The sequence below is a fragment of the Phyllostomus hastatus genome, unplaced genomic scaffold (genome assembly GCF_019186645.2).
Source record: "Phyllostomus hastatus isolate PE091 unplaced genomic scaffold, TTU_PhHast_1.1 phas_contig_16, whole genome shotgun sequence".
Lineage (NCBI taxonomy): Eukaryota > Metazoa > Chordata > Mammalia > Chiroptera > Phyllostomidae > Phyllostomus > Phyllostomus hastatus.
This window is the reverse complement of record NW_025333643.1, coordinates 23,303,572-23,321,654: the sequence shown is the minus strand read 5'-3', so window position 1 is coordinate 23,321,654 and position 18,083 is coordinate 23,303,572.

Here is an 18,083-nt window from a genome sequence, read left to right as displayed (position 1 = left end):
CCAGACTCCCCTCCCAGGTATTGTCCATAGACCAGGTATATGGGAGACAGGTGTCCAAGCTCTGTGTCATGGGAAGGCCTAGCCCTACACTCCTTCTGGCTAATGGAGCTCCACTGATAGGTGTCTTTTTCTTGGGCATCCTGAGACCAATAGGAGCAGAGATGAGAATCAGGACAAGGGAGACACAGGTCTTATGAGTAGATGTTTTGACCTCGGGTGGCCTTTGCTGTGGAGTGGAATTGGTGGGCCCCCAGCAGCAGTGGTTACACAACAGGAGCTCTTAGGAGCAGGTCACAAGAGGGTGATAGAGGGGTCTCCAGGGCACCCTTCAGAACCAACTGTCCCTGCAGCACCTGCTTTTGTCCTGGCTGCTCGCCAAACATGGGACACAGGCATCTTGTCTCTCCTGGGCTCCATTATCTGGGGACAGGGTGGAGCACCAGTCTCCTTAGCCTCTGGGTCAGCCTGTAGGCCAGTGGAAAGCAGAAGGCACTGGAGCCCAGTTGGGTCAAGAGTCATCTGTGTGTTGGGTTGGGCAGGCAGAGGCAGGTTCTGCCCTTTACCTTGTTCTCAGGGTAGAGTGTGAAAAAGCCAGAGAGAGATAGCAAGGTGAGTCTGGAGTCCCTCAGTAGGCTGAGTCTGGAACTCAGAGCCCCCTTTGATCTCATGGGGAGCCTCTGCCTCCCCATGCAGATGGCCCTATGGCAGCTTGGCCTCCTCTCTGCTCTTGAAGGTGGTGGGAGCCTAGCCAGTCCTGCCTCAAGAGTGGCCGCCAGCTGGGTAAGGACTTTTCCTTTGAGATGCTTGCTCCTCCCCTCTGCCTTCTACCACCTGGTCTTGACTGCAGTTACAGAAACAACCACATACTCTGTGCTTTGCTGTAAATAAAGACTGAACAGCAAGAAAAAATAAAGTATATAAAGAACTCATACAACTCAGCATCAAAAAAATAAAGAATTTGATTTAAAAATAGACAGAAGACCTGAATAGACACTTCTCCAAAGAGGACATACAAATGGCCAACAGACACATGAAAAAATGATCAGTATCATTAATCATCAAGTATCACTACAATGAAATACCACTTCACACCTGTCAGATTAACTATTATCAGAAAAGCAACAAATAATAAGTGATGGAGAAGATGTGGAGAACAGGGAACCCTAGTGCACTGTTGGTGGGAATGCAAATTGATGCAATCACTGTGGAAAACAGTATGGAGTTTCCTCAAAGAACTAAAAGTAGAACTAGGATATGACCCAGCAATTCCACTTCCAGGTATCTATCTGAAGAAAATAAACACAATAATTCAAAAAGATATATGTACCCCTATATTCATTGCAGCATTATTCACTATAATCAAGGTATGGAAGCAACTAAGTGTCCATCAGTAGATAAATGGATAAATAAGATGAATGTGATAGATATAGATAGATGATAGATTGATAGATAGATAGGTAGATAGATAGGTAGATAGATGATAGATAGAATGGAATGCTACTCAGTCATAAAAAGTGAAGACTTTCCCTGGCCAATGTGGCTCAGTTGAATGGAGCATGGTCCCATAGACTAAAAGGTGGATTCCCAGGCAGGGCACAGGCCTAGGTTGTGGGGTCAGTCCCCAGTCTGGTTTCATGCGAGAGGCAACTAATCAATGTTTCTCCCACATCAATGCTTCTCTCACATCGATGTTTCTCTCCCTCTCTCCCTCCCTTCCCCTCTCTGAGGTCAATAAGCATACCCTTGGATGAAGATTAATAAAACATAAAACGAAGCCTTGCTCTTTGCAACAGCATGAGTGGACCTAGAGGATATTGTGCTAAGTAAAATAAGTAAAATGGAGAACAAATACCAAAATGCCATATGAATTTACTCAATACAGCAAGTCATCCATATAAGATAATACATAGAAGGCCCAAAGAAGAGGAAAAAAACACATGAAATGATCTGTAAACACTTTGAACCTTGCCCTATGTTACAAGAGACCATGCCTGCTCAAGCTTCAGTAACTACACCAAGAAGAGGAGGGGAAAGCCCAACTCTCAGAGCCACCATTAACAATGGGAAAGTTTAAACGTGATTTTATCTTTATTAATAATTTCATTGACTAAAGAGGTAGGCATCTCTTCTTGACCCTGGAGAAGCAGTATCCACCACAGATCTACAGGGTGGGGTTGCGGATCGACCTGTCTAATGCACTCCTCCTGGAGACATAGGTTTTCCCAGGGCAAGAAACTTCATCAACAGAGAGCTTAGAAACCAGGATGGTCAATATTTGATTATTTAATATTACATTACACAGAAAATAAAAGTGGCTTGCTAACAATAACAAAAAATCCTATTGAAGAAAAAAATGACCCAAAAGTTTAAAGAAAAGAGACTTTCTGAAGTCTGACCAAGTTCAGATGGCAGCCCAGCACTGGGTACCTGTATGGATTTAAGGAAGTCACTTGCTCATTTGAGTTTCTCTCTATTGCCTCATACATAAAAATAGAAATAATGATTACCTTCCCCGTGGAGTTCTTGTGAGGCCTGAATGAGCTGATGCCTGTAGAGTGCTTAGCAAATTGCATGGCATACAAGAAGTGTTCAGGGAAGGTTTAAAACAAATAAGAAATGAGATATATAAAACTAAAAATCAAGATGTACTCCAGGATCACAGCCACAAAGTTTTCTGTGGAAGAATCATTGCAAAGGGAGCACTCAGACTATTTCCACCCAGGAGGAAGGGTTGATGAAATTCTGTCAACAAGCAAACCATGATAAAAAGATCCAATGCAACCTGTCTAGGCTTCCTTTCCAGCTCAGCTGGTACCCAATTAACACCTCATTAGACTGCACACCTGTGCTGTGATAGTCACCTCTACAAGCCAGTTTTTAACCCTGTCATGGACTTCTCTCAGGTGGGCAAAGCTGAGAAAGGGCTTCCTCATTGTCTGGAGGGATGAAGCTAAAATAAAGGACCAGATTTGTGAACCACAAAACATGACAAATAGTGTTCTTCACCTTTTCTTTGGCATGGACTTTTGGCAATGAAGCCTGAGAGCCACTTTTCAGAATAAGGTTTTGAAATGCATAAAACAAAATACATAAAATTATTTAAAAATTACCACATTTTTCAGACCATAAGATATATCAAGGTTTTAGAGGAGGAAAATAGGGAAAAAAAATTGAAGCAAAAAATGTGGTAAAATATTTAATAACATAAATAACATAATATTTATCCAATGTAAATATAAACAGAACTCAACAGCAGCATTAACAACCATTATTCCTCCCAAATTTGGGGGCAGAAAAGGTGTGTTTTATAGTCCAAAAATACAGTATATTAAGATTGCTATATAAATTGTAAACTTATTTAGTGACACTTTAAACAGCATTGTCTAGTGGCTACTCTAATAACCACCATAATTTTGAGGAGGTGATGAGGGAAAATGCTATTTCAAGACATTTGTCACAATTGTAATATTGTTACAGAACACACCCAAGGGGGTGTATGATATACTATTATCAAAAGGACCCCCACTAGGTTCGCTATGCCTGCCGCCAGAGGAAAGACATCTCTCAATGCCAGAAATTCGTGAAAAGGAAAGGAAGTATTTATTTAAAGCTATACAGACTTAGAGTAGTGACTTAATGTCTTCATTAAAATATTAAAGTCCTTTAGGATACCCACAGACACACACAGTTGTTCCTTCTCCCTCTGCCCTAATCTGGGTTACATATCTCAGGAAAAGAAGTAGAAGTCCATGGTTCAGACTCCTGGCACCATCAGCTGTGTCGCCACCAGGATCTCCAGTTAATCCAAAGCCATGTGGCACCTTCTCATGGCCCACCAGCAGGAGTCCTTTCACCTCTTTTCTTCCAGGCAAAGTCTCTCCTGCTTCCTAAGCCACATGGCAAAAGGGAGAACCCCAAAGCCACATGGTCCTCACTTTCACCAAAGCTGCAGGGGGTCCCCACTCTGCCAAAGCCACATGGTTCTCTCCTCTCATGGCTGCTGAATCTTGGTTTTAAACCCCCAAGCCAACCTTTCTCTGTATCCCTATTTCTGACTCCTCCTACAATCAGTTACACCTGCCAGCATTCCTATATTCTTCCAGGTTTGCTGGGCTGCCATCATAAGTCTGAGCAGGCGTGGCCCCATGTCATGGAGCCAATCTTCTCCAAGCTCTCAAGCAGGAGCTATAACCATGGGGAGCTGCCCCCCAGTTACATCTTGGGTGGAAATCACTTCCATCCCCCTGGCTCAAAGCATGGCCGCAGTTATTTAACATATCTATGAAGCCAGTTAAAGGTTATAGATGTGTTAAATGACCATGCCAGAGGTTAGCTGCAAAGCTCCTTGCTGTACAAAACAGCTCTTCATGTTCCTGCTCCATGTGTCCCCTCCCCCAACTCACACTTGAGGGGCAAGGGGTGAAGATATCCTATATATCTTTCTAATATTTCCTGGACACCTTGAGTTCTGGACCCCATTCCAAATCCTTATTTGGGGACCCCCTCTCAGCTGCACCCTGTTACAATGTGATCTCAAAATACCTGTAATTTCTACTGCTATCAAAGTAGCTGGTACCACCATGCAGGATGGTTCATTGCCTATAATCATGATAAACAGAAATGTTAAATTTCAGTTAGAGGCTCCCAAAAATTAAGACCTTTTTCTCCCAGGCCAGTTGATCCAGGTTAGGAACCCCTGACGTAGATGATTCCAGATCTCCCTTTTTTCCCAGCATCTCTTTCAAGCTCTGGAACCAGGGCCACTTGCCTATTAGGCACAGTAGTCACAATGCCTAGGACCAATGGATATTTTTGAGGTCTCATAAAAATGTTTTAATTTTAATTTCTTTTAAAATCTGTAGAAAAAAGAATGTAATAATAATGGATGGAAAATAATGAATGCAACCTGGATTATATTTACACAAAGCAGTCTTAAATATAATTTTTGAATTTTTTTTAAAAAGAAAGGAGCTCACAAAGGCAAACATGCATAAAGCCCATGGAGGTCATACTGCAGCCCTGCCTAGAACTGATGGTTTTCCTCATTTTTCTCGGAGCACCCTCCATTTGAACTTTGACTGGTAAAACAAGGAGTGTCAGAGAGATAAAGTATGTCCTTGGTTTGCTTGGTTTGGTAATCCCCTCCTCCACCTGAAGAGTGGCCTGCTGGAACTCTGATTCTCCACCCCTACCTCAGGAGCTATGTGAGTCTCCAAAAAGGGCTCATCTTTTTACCACTTCCAAGTAGGGTCATTAACTGACTCAGTTTGCCTGGGACTTTCCCTGTTAGCAGTGTAAGTCCTGTGTCCCAGGAAAGTCCCCAGTCCCGGGCAAACCTGGACTGTGTGTCACTCTACTTCCAAGGTTCCCAGTCCAAGAACCTACTGTGCAACCCACTGTGGTCCTCATGCACAAAGTGATCTTTCTTCAGCTTAAAATAATTTGACTGCATTAATACAGAAAAAAAATTAAAAGGACCACAACCCCAACAACAAGATAAGCCCTGCTGATATACTTTTTCCTTAACTAAAAGCTATGCATCATATGATGTAGATATAAATACAGAAAATGGAAAAAAAGCTCCTCTATCCCAACCTCAGCCCCAGTTCTTCTTTGAAAAATAGCCAGAATTACATTTTCTTATAGATCCCTTTCCCAAAATGATTGAGTCAATCTTACATAAGTATGCCTAATTCTGAAGTCTACATTTCTAACCAGTTACCAATCCAGTTCCAAGATGCTCTGCTTGGGTGACTTTGAATAACCTCCCAGACCTTCAGTTTCTGCATCTGTAAGCCAGGGGTGATGCCTAGACCTACCCAGTGAGAGATGGTCCATGTGAAATGCTTAGGACAGTACTGGACATATAATGAGTGCTCCATAAATGTTAATTATTATAGCAGTAAGAGTGATGGAGTAATCACCATTGTTGCTGTTGCCTCTGTCTTCATCTCCCCTTACACCAGGTTTCTGGTGGCCCAGGAAAATGAAATGGTCCAAAGCAGGGCAATGTTTAGCCTGCCTGGCAGGTGAATACAGGTGGGGAGTCATAGCAATTTATGCTCCACTCCTCTCCATTGACAGCAGTGAGCCCACTATCTCTCAATGTGTTCTTGAGTATCTAAAGGACGTGAAACCTTCCCAACCTGTGCTGTCCAATATGGTAGGCACTAGCAACATATGACTATTAAAATTTCACTTAATTTAAATTTTGTTTCATCAGTCACACTAGCCATAATTCAAGTTCTCCACAGCTACATGTAACTAGTGACTACCATATTGGACAGTGAAGTATGAAACATTTCCATCACTGCAGAAAAGTCACTGGACAGTGCTGTTCTAGAGCCCTCCTTTGTCCTAGCACTTACAGGTAGATACTGCTTGACAGTTGTGGAGGAGGTGAAGTCTGATCGCCTTCTACTGTATTATTCCAGCCCACTACATATGGGGTTCTATCCCAGATTGTGAATGAGCTTCATGAGTTTTGTGAATAGAGGAGGAAGTAATATGCTGTTAGCCACACATCAGTCTCTCCTGAAACAAGAGAGACAACAGACATTCCTGTTCACTTCTTTCTCCAGGCTGCAGCAATCACTTCTTAGCAGGGAGTCCAATGAAACTTTCAGCCCCAAGAAGTTTCAGGCAGGTCCCCATGCACCTCTTACCCCCAATGAAGTTTTGAATTCAGGTCCCTTTACACACTCCTGGTGTTTTGTGTGGAATCTCTCCTCTTCCCCCTCTTCCACCTGGGACTATAATAAAAAACTGTGAGAGTGCCAGCCCAGACTCGAGCACAGACCAGCTGTCGGGGGAGGTTCTTTATCATCCTCTCTTACATCTGCACACTGCAAGTTCCATTGCTAAACCTACCTGTTCCTTCTTTTCTACCTTCCCTCCTCTCTTCCTGAATTCAGTCTTTACTATATATTGGGCTAAGCATGAATGAAAAATGAAAAGTCTTGGTTTCTGCACTCAAAGAGTTTGCAGTCTAGAAGAAAAAGCAAAAAAAAAAAAGTGATGATTATGATAATAACAGCTTACATTTATTGAGATTTCTATGTAACAGAGTGTGCTAAATACTTACATACATATTATTTAATGTATACATATATACATTATATGTTATTTAATCTTCACAATAACCCCATCAGGTAAGTACTGTCATTATTCCCATTGTACAGATAAAAAAAACTGAGGCACAAAGAGGTTAAATAATGTGCCTAAAGTTACAAAGCTAATAAATGGTGGATACAGAATTTGAACAAAGACAACATGGCTGGAAATCTGTGCTTAACTCATTATATTTCCCTTTATCATAAACCTCTAGCTCCCATATGTAACTGCTATTACCCCCCAAGGAACATCTGGTAATATCTGGAAATATTTTTAGTTGTCACAATTAGGGAGGAGAAAAGAGCTACTGACATCTGGTGAGTGAGGCCAGGGATACTGCCAAACATCCTTTGAAGCCCAGGACAAAGACCACAGCACAGATTACACAGCCCCAAACACCAATATACTGAGGCTGAGAAACCCTGACATAGGCTAATCATTTAAAGTAAAAAAAAAAAAAAAAAATTGGTAAAAGGCTGTATTTGTACATCCCTCAACAAAGGATTCAGAAATTGATTCCAATTCTTATTTTTTTAAAGATTTTATTTATTTATTTTTAGAGAGAGGGGAAGGGAGTGAGAAAGAGAGAGAAACATCAATGTATGGTTGCCTCTTCCATGCCCCCTACTGGGGACCTGGCCCACACCCCAGGTATGTGCCCTGTCTGGGAATCGACCTGGTGACCCTTTGGTTCTCAGGCCTGCTCTCAATCTACTGAGCTATACCAGCCAGGGCAAATTCTTATTATTTTTATCAAATCCATTTTTAATAAACAAGAGAATGATAAAATTTTCAAGCATTTCTCTCAAATATACGTGACCTGAACCCCCAAATCCCAGAACCCAAATGCTATTAGTTAAAGTCAGGCCTTTGAAAAGAAGGAGGATGGTTTGGCTGCTGGTCTCCCCTGTCCCTGCCCACCAACCAGCTCACTCTGAGTGGCTGCAAACCCAGGCCCCAGGCTTCCATGCCCAGCCTCCTGATCCTGCAATCCCTGGCCCTCCTGAGTGTCCTTCTGGGCAACACAATAGGAAATAATTAGCCCCTGTGGACAGGGGCCAATTAAATTCTCACATGCTGCTTGTTAGCAGAAGAGTGTGGGGAGGCAGGCCAGCTGGCTGGCATTGGTGTCCTGCTCATCTCATCCATGTTCCTGCATCATCAGTAAGCAGAGCTTTTCTCAGCATGCACACAGCTATACTCCCAGCCCACAGAGCTAAACAGTCCTGGCTCCAGCAGAGATGGCTTCCAGAGAGGCCTTGCCTGAAGGTCCTGCTCCCTGGCACCAACAGAAAACTCCTGTTTGGGGAGTCCTGTTTGGCTGTTGGCTCCATGCCAGGGAATGGCAGCTGAAGCAACAGAATCCACCCATCAATTTGAAGAGTACAGTGAAGAAGAGAATATTATACAGACCAGCATTTCTCAAAGCATATTCCATGGGACACTTATTCTGGAGAACCTTAAAAGTTCTTAAGAGTAAAAATTCCTATGGCCAATGAGTTTGGGAAACATGGAATTAAAAAGAGGTGGATGGTTACTTCACAGCAGGACTTCTCAGAGCTTTGAATTCATTAAAGTGCATTTGGATGTCTTAGAGAAGAAACAGCATGTGGTGTTTTCTCAAGTTATTTGACTGTATGTCTTAGTTTGAAATTTGGTTTGAATTTTTTAATTTTCTTCCAAAACCAGAGCCAAAGACCTGGGTTCAGGTACAGCTTATATGGGAGTTGATTCCAGTGATCATAAATGGAGCAGGGAGAAGGAGACTAGAAAACAAAAGACAATGAATGTGCATTTATGAGCTGAATTACTGTACAAATGTGAACAACTGGAGCTCAGTACTGCTAGTCACCATATGCTATTAGTCATGAAAGATTGAAGCTACTATGGCCGTTCCACATTGGTTGAAGCCCTTAGGGGCAGGTGCCTGCACTTCTCATTTGTACCTGCATGCTGGCTGAGAGCTCTAGCAGCTTTCAAGAAAGTTCTAAGACAGCAAAGCAAGAGACACTGAGGGAAGCACTTCACAGGGACTGCAGCAAGATAGGTGGAAGTTTCCACACAGCTGCACTGAACTGGAGTGGGCCACACAGGTGTACTTGCCATAAAGTCTTTGTTTCCTCCATAATATCTCAGATTTATAGTTCTCCTCCAAACACTTAGGAGGGAAGGTTTCTCTGAGCTGACTCCTGATTTTACAAATGAGGGACAGGGATTCAAGGGGAGTGTGACTTGCCAAAGACATGTCACAGAGATCCAAGAGAGGCCTACTATATTTCTGATTCTTCATCTGTAAAATTGGGCTTATTACAGCACCTCCCTTCACAGTGAGTGAGTGCCCTGTGAGCTCAGACCAGTGCCTGGAGCATATAATAGTTCAATAAAATTTACTCATAATTATCAAAACATGAGTGAGTTCACACATGCGAATTGCTATCATAGCACCACATGCACACCATGTTTATGGAAAGTAGTCCTTCAGTTGAAGACACTTACACTCTTAAAATGAGCAAGATCAGGATTCACTCCCTCACTGAAGCGAGGTGAGCACCTGCCCTGTGATGGATGGCGAGGGTATAATGGTGAATAAAGTACAGTGATCCCTTCTTTCAAGGATCTCACAGCCTGGTGGAGAAGAGAGAAATGAAACTTATAATTCACCAACTAATTAATTACCTTGGGATGAAAGTTTTAAAAGAAAATGGTCTGGAGGGGGGAAGATGGTGGTGAGATAGGTGGGAGAGGAGCCCACTTCCCCCTGCGCATGGGTGGTACACCTAGCTGATCTTTGGAGGAACAGTGTGAACAGCCAATGGTATCTCAGCATATATGAAGATTGGAGGCCAAAACTCTAGAGGACATGGAAAAATCAGACAGTAAGGAGAGTGCTTCAGGACAATAAGGTCCCTGGGACCAGCATGGGGACCAGGGTGGCTGCAGCCCCAGGCCTGGTGCCCACTGGTCCTGCCACAGGATTCTTGGGAGAGAGCCAGGAAAATGGCTCGGTCTCCTGCCAAACAAGGTTTGAGCAGCATCGGAATGGACCTGGATGCTTGCAGTCACTGGGGGAATAAGGACAAGATGGCAAGCACACAGGGGCAGTGTGCACCCACTGGGACTGTGGACACAGGCCTGGAAAAGTTGGACCTTGACAGGCCCTGACCCAGATAGTCCCTGGTCTGGTTGGAGAGTTGGGCTGTGTGAGAGGCCAGATACTTGTTTGGAGCGGCAGGCTTGAGCAGGAGGAATTTTTCAAAAAGAAAAAGAAAAAAAAATGAGGCACTCAGCGTCTGGGGAATTCTCTGGGGTAGCCAGCCCCACCTCTCCTGGCTGTACCCTAGCAGCCTCCGCAGCCTCCGCAGCCTCCGCTGAGGGCCCACCTCTGCTGCCAGGACCATAACTGTGCCCCTCACGCTGGCCCCAGTGGCAGAGGTGTGCCCAACTGCGCCCCCGACCCCTGAGGTGTGCCACCAACCCAGCCACCCCAAACCCCCCTCCAACCCCGGCTGCCACCACAGCGGCGCAGGCTGTGCACTCACGCCAGAAACCCTGGGACGGTGTTCATCCCAACCCATGACCCAGCAGTTGCCAGTCCCTCTGCATTGGTGGAGGCTGAACGCTCATACCCAGAGCCCCAAAGGCAGAGCACACCTGACTCTGCCACCCCAGCTGCTGCTGACAGAGGCTGTGCACTCACACCCAAAGCTCACAAGACAATGCGGACCAGAAGCCCTGCCCAGCCTCTGCTGATCCGGCCCCAGCAGCAGAGGCCGAGCACTCACACCCGCAGACCCGTGGACAGTACACCCTGAGCCCACAGCCTAGTGGCAGCCTATCCAGCCCCAGCAGTGAAGGCCAAGTATTCACTCTCGCAGCCCCAGAGATGGTGAGTGTCCAAACCCAGCCCAGCAGCTGCCAGTTCCACCCCAGCAGTAGAGGCCTAAGGAAGCCCCCGGGACAGATTGTGCCTGATCTCGCCACCTAGAGGCACCTCATGCTCAATCCCAGTAATCCCCCGCTCAGCCTGCTACAGCCAGAAAGACCCCCAGAACTGGTTTGGCTTGCTTAAAGCCAGCAGGAGGTTCCTTTTTTTTTTTTTAATTCCCTCTTCCTTTCTTTCCTTCTTTCCTATTTTATTCCTTCTTCCTTTATATCTTTCTTTTTTAAATTTCTTCTTCCTTCCTTTCCCCTACCCCACAAGTGAAACAATAAAATCTGGAGCTGTGAAAGGACCAGAGTTAGATGCAAAGGGGGGTCATCCCAACAACTGAGACAAACTTCCCTTTCCTACTCCAGAGAACTTGCAAGTTATTGTATATTTGTATTATATTATTTTTTATTATTTTTACATCTTTTATTAGTATTTTTTTAATTCTCTTCTTTCTGTTTAGTCTTCTTTTCTTGGCTTGATAAATTTCATTGTTTGACTGGTTTCCCTTGTTCTCTCTTTCATAGTGTATTTTTAATTTTCCATCTTTTACTTCACTTGTATTTCAATAGCACAATACTCTAGGTCCTGTACTTCCTATTCTTTTTACTCAGATCACATAGATTCTGTCATATGATCGTTGCTCCATTACTATTATAAATAATTGAGGTTCCATATAATTGTAAATACTACACAGCACCACTCTTGGATCCTATCTCACTTCACTGTTTCTGGAACTTCAATACTGTTGTGGTTAACTCTATTCTCTCACACACTACACCTATTTTTTATCATTTACTCTCACTTTACCTCATAATCTGACCTCCCACAAGCTCACTGCTAACCAGATCCAACTCACAGTCCTTACGCCCCCTAACAAGAGTCTTATCTTTTATCCACCCTTTCTAAAAAGTGGTCAGATGGGTGAAATATCACAGTTAACACTAAACATATCCAAAAGACCTCCTATCTCTTCTCTACAGGTAGGTACTTTAAATACCATAAAATACACTCTTGCTGTCTTAAACCATTTTTCCTTCCCCCTCAAACTGAAGACAAAAAAAAGGGAAGACAAAAAAACAATGGGAAGACAAACAATTCCCAAATGAAAGGAAAAGAGGAAACCTCAGAAAGAATACTAAATGAAATAGACGCAAGTCAGCTATCAAATATGAAGTTCAAAGCAGTGGTTATCAGGAAGATCAATGAGCTCACAGACAATTACCAAAAACTACAAGGAAACTATAATGAACTCACTGCAAAATATATCAACATAAAAAAAGGAAATAGAAACTATCAACAAGGGCCAAGAGGAAATGAAGAATACAGTTTCTGAACTGAAGAACACAGTAGAAGGAATCAAAAGCAGGCTAGATGAAGCAGAGGATCAGATCAGCAAGCAGGAGGACAAGGTAGAAAGAAACACACAGAAAGAGCAAGAAAAGGAAAAAAGACTCAGAAAGAATGAAGAGGGGTTAAGAGAAATGCAGGACAACATGAAACACAATAATATCCATATAATAGAGATACCACAAGGAGAAGAAAAAGACCAAGGGATAGAAACACTGTTTGAAAAGGTAATGATGGAAAACTTCCCTATTGATGAGAGAAATAGTCACACAAACCCAGGAAATGCATAAAATCCCAACCAAGAGGAACCCAAAGAGGCCCAGTTCAAGACACATCATAATAATTAAATGGCAAAATTCCAACACAAAGATGGATTCCTAAAGGCAGCAAGGGAAAAACAGGAAGTAACATACAAGGGAGCCTCAATAAGACTAGCAGCTGACTTCTCAATGGAAACACTTCTAGACAGAAGGGAATGGCAAAAAATATTACAAGTAATGAAAACCATAGGCCTGCAACCTAGACTACTCTACCCAGCAAGGCTCTCAATTAAAATGGAAGGCCAAATAAGGACCTTCCAGGACAAAGGAAGCCCCAAAAAATATACCTCCACCAAACCAGCTCTGCAAGACATGCTAAAGGGTCTACTTTAAGAAAAGGAAGAAAGACAATGAGAGAGAGAGAGGAACACAGGTACAGAAAAATGGCAATGAATAAGTACCTATTAATAATAACATTAAATGTAAATGGATTAATGCCCCAATCAAAAGACATAGAATAACAGAATGGATAAGAAAGCATGACCTACACATATACTGATTACAAGAGAACCACCTCAGAACAAAAGACCTACACAGACTGAAAGTGAAGGGCTGGAAACAAATATTCCAAGAAAATGAACAGGAAAAAAAAAAGCCAGAATAGCAATATTAATTTCAGACAAAATAGACTTCAAAAAAAGAGCCATAAAAAGAGATCCAGGAAGTCACTTCATAATACTCAAGGGAAGAATCCATCAAGAAGACATAAACATTGTAAATATATATGCATCCAATGTAGGAGCACCCAAATACAAAAAGAAAATCTTGGAGGACTTCAAGAAAGATATTGACAGCAATGCAATTATAATAGGGGATTTCAACACCCCGCTGTCAAAAATGATAGATCTTCCAAGCAAAATATCAACAAAGATATTGTGCCACTGAACAATGTCTTAGATCAAATGGACTTAACTGATATATATAGAGCCTTTCATCCCAAAGAAGCAAAATACACATTCTTTTCAAATGCACATGGAACATTTTAAAAGATAGACAACATTGTAGGACACAAAACAAGCCTCAGCAAATTCAAGAAAATTGAAATCATATCAAACATTTTCTCCAACCACAAGTGACTAAAACTAGAAACCAACCTCAAGGAAAAAACACAAAAACATTCAAACTTATGGAAATTAAACAGCATGCTATTAAACAATGAATGGATCAAGAATGAGATTAAGGAAGAAATCAAAAAGTTTCTGAAAACAAATGAAAATGAACTCACAACAATCCAAAACTTATGGAACACAGTGAAGGCACTCCTGAAAGGGAAATTCATAGTGTCACAGGCCTACCTAAAAAAAAGACAGAAACATTTCAAATAAACAACCTAACTATTCACCTACAAAACTCAAGGAACAACAAAAAAAAAGCCCAGAGAAATAGAAGGAAGGAAATAACCAAGATCAGAGCAGAATTAAATGACACAGAGACTAAAAGCACAATTCTTAGGATCAATAAATCCTGGAGTTTGTTCTTTGAAAAGATAAACAAAATTGACAAGCCTTTAAGCAGACTCATCAAAAAAAAAAAAAAGAGAGAGAGAGAGAGAGGGGACCCAAATTAGCACAATCAGAAATGAAAGAGGAGAAATTATAACTGATACCATGGAAATACAAAGGATTGTAAGAAATTACTATGAAGTATATGCCAAGAAACTTGAAAACCTAGGGGAATGGACAAATTTCTAGAAAAATATAAACTTCCAAAACTGAATAAGGAAGCAGAAAGCCTGAACAGACCAATAATAGCTGATGAAATTGAAACACTAATCAAAAAGCTTCTGACACACAAAAACCCTGGACCAGACAGTTTCACAGGAGAATTTTACAAAGTATTTAATGAAGAGCTAACCCCATCCTTCACAGATTATCCCCCAAAATTCAAGAAGACATAAGACTTCACAACTCTTTTTATGAAGAGTTCCCCATCATCTTAGTCCCCAAACCAGATAAAGACATAACAAAGAAAGAAAACTTCAGGCTAATATCACTGATGAACATAGACACTAAAATTCTCAACAAAATATTGGCAAATTGCATCCAGCAATACATTAAAAAGATCATACACCATGATCAAGTGGGATTCATCCCAGGGATGCAAGGATGGTACAATATCCACAAATCAATAAACATAATGCACCACATAAACAAAACAAGGGACAAAAATCACATGATCAAATCAATAGATGCAGAAAAAGCATTTGATAAAATACAGCACCCATTTATGATAAAAAAAAACTTAGCAAAGTGGGAGTAAAGGGACCATTTCTCAACATAATAAAGGCCATTTATGAGAGACCTATAGCCAACATCATACTCAATGGGAAAAAACTTAGAGCTTCCCCACCAAGATCAGGAACATGACAAGGATGCCTGCTTTCACCACTCCTATTCAACACAGTATTGGGAGTCCTACCACAGTGATCAGACAAAAATAAATAAAAGGCATTGAAATTGGAAAGGAAGACATAAAACTGTCATTGTTTGCAGATGACATGATAGTGTACATAGGAAATCCTATAGACTCCACCAAAAAACTACTCAACCTAATAAATGAACTTGGCAAAACAGTGGGATACAAAGTCAATACTCAGAAATCAAAGGCATTTTTGTACACCAACAATGAAATACAAAAAAAGAAAACAGAAATCAGCAAAAAAATCCCATTTGCTATAGCAACAAGAAAAATAAAGTACCTAGGAATAAACCTAACCAAGGAGGTAAAAGATCTGTACTCAGAAAACTATACAACACTGAGGAAAGAAATTAAGGAAGACACAAACAAGTGGAAGCATATACCATGCTCATGGGTTGGAAGAATTAACATCATCAAAATGGCCATACTACCCAAAGCAATGTACAGATTCAATGCAATCCCTATTAAAGTACCAATGACATATTTCACAGATATAGAACAAACATTTCAGAAATTGATATGGAAGCATAAATGACCCCCAAATAGCTGCAGCAATTTTGAGAAAGAAGAACAAAACAGGAGGGATTGCAATACCTGATATCAAACTGTATTACAAGGCAACTGTAATCAAAGCAGCCTGGTATTGGCATAAAAAATAGGCACATAAACCAATGGAACAGAACAGAGAGCCCAGGAATAAACCCAAGTCTCTATGGTCAATTAATATTTGACAAAGAGGGAAGAAGCATAAAATGGAGTAAAAATAGCCTCTTCAACAAATGGTGTTAGGAGATCTAGACAGCTACATGCAAAAAAAAATAAATAAATAAAACTTGATCACCAACTTACCCATACACAAAATAAATTCAAGGTGGATAAAAGGCTTAAATATAAGTTGTGACACCATAAAATTCCTAGAGGAAAACAGCAGGAAAATCTCAGACATTCCATGCAGCACCATCTTCACTGATATGTCCCCTAAATCAAGGGACATAAAGGAAAGAATAACAAATGGGATTTCATGAAAAGAAAAAACTTCTGCATAGTTAAACAAAACAGCATTAAAATGAAAAGAGAACCAACTATATGGGTGATGCAGACACCAGCCTGCAGTGTCCACATCATTATAGATGAAACGAGACATTCACATGAACTACTGAGTCTGGTAGAGGAAAAGGGACAGCATGGCTTTTCTCTCAAGAGGAGCAAAAGCCTTGGCCCTTGCATGACCAGCTTTTATTGGGTTTCTCAGCACTTTACATGATGGTCCTCATTTACTATGCACAGGTTCAATTTAGGTGGTTACTTTTTACAGAAAACAAAGGACCCAATGCTGCTAATCACATCACAGAAGAGGGATATTTGCAAACAAAAAGGCAAAAGTGGTTGAATTGGTTACACTCATCCTTGGAAGGCTCAGTGTGGATTTTAGGAAGGTACCTTGCAGTACATGTCCTCAATTCAGGGTGAGGGAGTATTTTAGCAAGAGCAAGACTCAAAATGGCCTAGGCACATTGCAGGCCTGATTCCCCATGGGAGAACCTATCTATCCATGGGCATGGGTCCTGTGCATCTCCGAGTGGGAGCTGGGCCCATGCCATGCAGAATGGTCTCCTACATATGGGAAAACATATTTGCCAGTGATACCTCAAACAAGTGTTTAAGCTCCAAAATATATAAAGAACTCACATAACTCCACTTCAGGAAGACAAAAAAACCCAATTAAAAAATGGGCAAAAGACTTGAACAGACACTTCTCCAAGGAGGACATACAGAGGGCTCAGAGACATATGAAAAGGTGCTCAGCATCACTAGCCATCAGAGAGATGCAAATTAAAAGCACATTAAGATCCCACTTCACACCAGTGAGAATGGCCATCATCAACAAATCAACAAACACATCTTGGAAAAAATGCAGAGAAAAGGAAACCCTAGTGTACTGTTGGTGGGAATACAGACCAGTGCAGCTACTGTGGAAAAAAGTATGGAATTTCCTCAAAAAACTAAAAATTGAACTGCCTTTTGACCCAGCAATTCCACTGTTGGGATTATATCCCAAGAACTCTGAAACACCAACCCAAAAGAACCTATGTACCCCAATGTTCATAGCAACACAATTTACAATAGCCAAGTGCTGGAGGCAGTCTAAGTGCCCATCAGTAATGAGTGGATCAAAAAACTATGGTACATTTATACAATGGAATACTATGCAGCAGAAAGAAAGATGGAGCTCCTACCCTTTGTTACAGCATGGATGGAACTGGAGAGTATTATGCTAAGTGAAATACACCAGGCAGTGAGGTACAAATACCATATGATCTCACCTTTAACTGAAAAATAATCAACAAAAGAGAAAAGCAAGCAAAATATGATCAGAGACATAGAAATTAAGAACAATTTGACAGTAACCAGAGGCAGTGTGGGAGGGGATAATGAAGAGAAGGGTTTTCAAAAACTAGTGTAAAGGACACATGGACAAAACCAAGGGGGAGGGTGGAAGCAAGGGAGGGAGGGAGGTTTAGCTGGGGTAGGGGTGAATGGTGGGGGAAAATGAAGACAACTGTAATTGAACAACAATAAAATAACTTTAAAAAATACAATGGTGTATCAATATTATAGAATCGAGCTTGAACATTATATAATTTTATTTTTCAATATCCCCCTAATAAATTCAATTAAAAATTATTTAAAACAATTGACTGTGCTATAAATCTACATTCTGACTCCAGGCAGCAAGTCTCTCTTTTTGCTCCCCCTACAAACCTAAATGTCAGTTCAGCTGCACCCACAGGGGCTGCTAGGTTGGCACGGAGCTAACAAATGAAAACCCTAAGGCTATGTGTCCATGACAGTCACAATCCCAAGTCAATTTGATCAGTAAAATAATTAAGCTTCTTATCTAATATTATTGTCAGCCCTCATCCCCCATAATAGACCCAAAGAAAAGTCACATT